Below are 4,800 nucleotides of genomic sequence, written 5' to 3'. Positions count from 1 at the left end.
TTTTTTTTGTTGTTGAGAAAACAATAATATCTTAAATAATTTCACTTGTACAGTAAATGCATCTTGATATTTACACTAGAAAGCAAGACAGAAATGCTGAGTAAAATAGTTACACTGGTTATGAAGGGAAGGTTACTTTGGAAATGTAATCAGTAATGTAACTATTTCAGTTACTTTGTTAATGTGACTGATTGCATTTGACTACTTTTCTAAATTTCTAACAAATTGTTTTAACTGTTAATTCGGGCTGCACGATTATGATTATCATTACGATTATTATTCCCTTGAAATCGTAATTGCGATTATTAATTACGATTATCACAATTTACATTGAATAATGTTTATGCCAGTGTTTGACGCAACTGCAAGCCGTGTTTTAACATGAAAATAAACAAGCTGAACAACCTTTAGTGCTTTTCTATTGTATTAAGCCTCAAATGTCAACTAAACATCGGACTGGTTTCTTCTTTCAATTATATAAAAAGTATAATACCATTCATATGTTTAATGTTATACTGAAACAATGGAAAAACCCTTAAGATGACACGTAGAAAGGATAAAATGTATCTTAAGCACACAGAATAACATAAGTGGACTTTGAACGATTATGCATCTGTAATTGTAATCGCGATTAGATATTCGATTAATTGTGCAGCACTACTTACTGTTAATCGTTCTGAAACATGTAAAGCAGACAGGGTTAATATTACAGCAGAGCTCAACACTGACTTACAGACTCCTTCTTCACTTGATTTAAGATTATAATCATTTCATTTTAAAGCACAGCCAGCACTAAATCAGACTTTAGCACATATTTTCACTTTGAGATCGTTCGGAGGTTAAACACAGATTTAAAATCATAACAGATACAGTTTAATAGCTATGATACTGGTTTGAAACCAAATCTTCACATACAGTAGACACTGTCATCTAACAAAGCCTTGGAGAGGGAAACTGTTCATCTTAAACAATAAAGCATAAACACAAACCCAAATAGGAAATAAAACTGTTATTGAATAAGCATGTGTCCTAAACGCCTGAAACATTGCTGGCTCATATTTTAGAGCAGCCACTGCAATTTATTAAAGAAATAAATTAAATATGTATGTGGGTGTGTGTGTGAAAATATTCAGATGTAACCCCCTTTCTGAAAAATGTTAATTTAATTACACATTTTCCTTCAGTAACTGATTGTAGTTACATTTATTTTTTACATTAATTGCATAATTTCGTTACATGTAACTAGTTACTCCCCAACACTGGTTATATATATCATGAGAACGTTAAAGGTGCTTAAACAGATTAGTGAATGAGTTTAATTAATTGAAAATTAATTTATTGTCTCAAGAAATTGCTGGAAAAACAAAGCGCATGGATTTAAACATGAAATTTGGAAGTAGAAACAACATTTTCTTGTAAAACATACGGCAATAATCTTTGTTTTATATACAACTTCAAAAAAAAAGTTTTCTTTCATATTCTTCTTCTGAGAAACATTTGTAGTATATCATGAGCAGAATGCAAGAAAACGTTCACATTCCTCAGAGAAACATGTTCATCTGTCATCGGTGATTTATTGGCCCACGGAAGACTAATGTGGTTGGGAAGCTAAAAAGTTTGGTTTCAGAGATTTATTACACGAGAGAAAGAGTTTTGTTAAATTTCTCACAGGACTTCGGCTGTCAGGAAAGAGGTTTGTGTGTTTCCTCCTCCATCGAAACAAACCGGACATTAATAATAAAGCGTCATCATTCATAGATCAGATTCAAACAGCAGGTCCGTGAGAGTCTCTGCAGTCAGTATGGAAACCAGAAAGAGCCTCTGAACCAGTTTACAGCAGTTCTGGACCAGTGAACTGAACTGAAATGACCTAAACATGCTGGATTATTGTACAGTATACATCATATTGGCCTTGTGCTGTCACTCTCTTCCCGTGTTCTGCTGAAGGATGGAGGTGTTGGGCTTTAGTTTGAGACCAGATTGACCTGATGGTGTTTGATGAGGGTCTGGATCTGAACAAACCTCATCTGTTCTAAACAAGGGGCTGGACACTCACACACTCTCTCACACACACACACACACACACACACACTCACTCTCTCTCACACACACACACACTCTCTCACTCTCTCACACACACACACACACACACTCACACACTCTCTCACACACACTCACACACACACTCACACACTCGATCTCTGACTTTTGTTTGCAGGCAAATAGAAATCAAATGTAAGAACCATTTGAGACGTTTGAGGAAAGTTACTTTTGAAAAAGTAATGCATTACAATATTGTGTTACTCCCTAAAAAAGTAACTAATTACGTTACTTGGTTACTTTTTTATAAAAATACTGAGTTACTTTTTCTCACCTGGGCTGGGCTTGTTTGTTAATAATATAAAAGTTATATTTTTGGCAAATATAAAAGCCCTTTTACATCAAAAGTGAAATGAATGAGCCTCAGGCCGAGGGAAATGTAGATTCAAACAAGCTTTCTACTGTGCTGTCATTCTTGATAGCATGAAAAACGTTACTTGAAAAATGTAATCTGATTACGTAACTCTCGTTATTTGTAATGCTTTACCCCAACACTGGAGGATCCACGTGAGTTCTTTGATTTAAGCATCTCTCTCTAGTTTGAAATTGTTCGTCGACTAGCTCATTCATTGCTTGTACACATTGTAAATATTTACTTTACTACTTCACTCTCTCTCTCTCTCTCGCACTTTAAAAGAAAATAAACATTGTGACTAAATTAGTGATTTTGTTGCCGTATTCTCTTCTTGTGCAGTTCCTTTCGCACATGGATACGCGCGCACATAAATCTTGTATGTTATGTCTAATAATATCCCTAGATGTACCACAATTGATTGATGAGGGACGTAACATTGATAGTGAAATGCTTTTGTCAGATTGATTGAATCTCGTTAGAGCCGTTCCCATGACAGTTAGTATGCACTTCATCAGGTTAAGCTAACAGCCTTAGTGCATGATCTTATTTAGGGGCGCAGGAGCCATTAGCAAACACACACACACGCACACACACACACACACACCCCTCCCCCAAGCACACACATAAGGCATTCATACGTGCACCTCAGTAAGAACCTCTGAGTGAAAGTGTGTGTGTGTTTGAACTTGTGTGCTGTTGTATGTTGGTTAGTTGCATTGCAGTAGGTGTTTGACGTGATGTCACAGGACCGGCTCTAAATGACAGACGGACTTTAGATGGATGAGTTTCTTTGGTCAGCTGGAGTCCAGTGGGAATGACATCTGTCCAGCAGTTAGGAGAATTAAAACACACACACACTCGTCAGCTGTCGCCCCACAAACCTCACTTCTGTACTGATTTGATCTGCTGTAGTTCTCATTAATCAGTCTGTCACATCATGTGTGGCTACATAACTAGATAACATGTTCAGGACGGGTTGGTTTGGTCATGTTTAGCCAGCTGTGTGTGTGTGTGTGTGTGTGTGTGTGTGTGATCAAAAACTGTGATTTATACACTGTATTTAAAAAAAAAATTAGAATAAAGTTTAAAACAAAGATTATTGGAGTATATTTTACCAAAATTTTTTTACAAGAATTTTAAAAGTCTTTCTACTTAATAATTATTTTTGTAATTATTTGTGAAATTTACTAGCAATTTCTGAGTGAACATTGTTTTAAACTAAATCCTACTAATTTTTTTTTTAGTGTTGGGCTCTATGAAATATTTTTTTTCTCCAAATTCCATGTTTTAGTTTCATTTTAATGGTTTTCATTAAAATTTCCAATGTGTATTAATTAAATAAAAAAAATACATTAAAGTGGATGGATAATGAATGGAATTCATAAAGCGTTTTATGTTTTAAAAACTTGGTGTTTCAATGTTTCTGGATTCTGTGATTTATGATTTAATACAAATTTATTATCAAACACATTGATAATCAAATAAATGCATAAATCTTTAACAGTTTAATTAATATCTTAAGATGTAAAAAATGAAATGTAAGTGCTGCACAACAGAAGCTCACTGTTAGAAATAAAAATAGATGAAAAAATGAGTAATATTACTTTGAAATTATTTATAAATCAACTGTATTATTTTTATTCTGTCATAATTTCTTCAAGCTGAACCGAACTTTTATTTTGGCGGGTTGTAGTGCAGTTCTTTGTGTTTCTGTGTGTTCTGATAGTGTTTCTCAAAGTAAGTGGTGAAATGCTGCTGAAGTGACTCTCAGATGAAGTTGGTGTGTTGATGTGCTCATGTAGTGAGTGCTTTTGATTTATTCATACAAAATTTGACACATTTATACAGTGTTTTTTTTTTTACTAGATTCCATGTTTTCGGCATTGCTGTAATCTTAGGGTCCTACATTTACATCATCCTGGCCCACGCAGAACATTTGAGCTCATTCTGGAGATGTAGATGGTCACAGTGAATTACACGCAGGACATTACGTTCCTCTTGTTCCCAGAAGGCCGTTCTGCATTCTCAGCTCATCTGATTTTAATAAACCTACGCAGAGATCTTTTCACACTCTCACAGCGCTCACATTAACACCAGACACAGGCGAGCCAGAATGCCGTGAGATAATGCAGTAATTAGGACACACACATGATGAGTGTGGAGTATTTATAGAGATGAGCTGATGGAGCGGCGTTAAGCGTCCTGATGTGAGCGTGTTGATGTTTTCAGGACGGCTCGTGGAGTCTGATGAACATCTTGCAGCATCAGGTGGGAGAGCTAAAGGTGGACACAGACAGCGGCTCAGTGGAGCCCCCTACTGACGCTGGAGACATTCCAGCCGCTTC

Source organism: Sinocyclocheilus grahami, unplaced genomic scaffold (assembly GCF_001515645.1).
Source record: "Sinocyclocheilus grahami isolate Dianchi unplaced genomic scaffold, SAMN03320097.WGS_v1.1 scaffold1952.1, whole genome shotgun sequence".
In the NCBI taxonomy this organism is placed as follows: domain Eukaryota; kingdom Metazoa; phylum Chordata; class Actinopteri; order Cypriniformes; family Cyprinidae; genus Sinocyclocheilus; species Sinocyclocheilus grahami.
The sequence above is the reverse complement of the archived record's forward strand: the minus strand, read 5'-3'. Positions refer to the sequence as shown.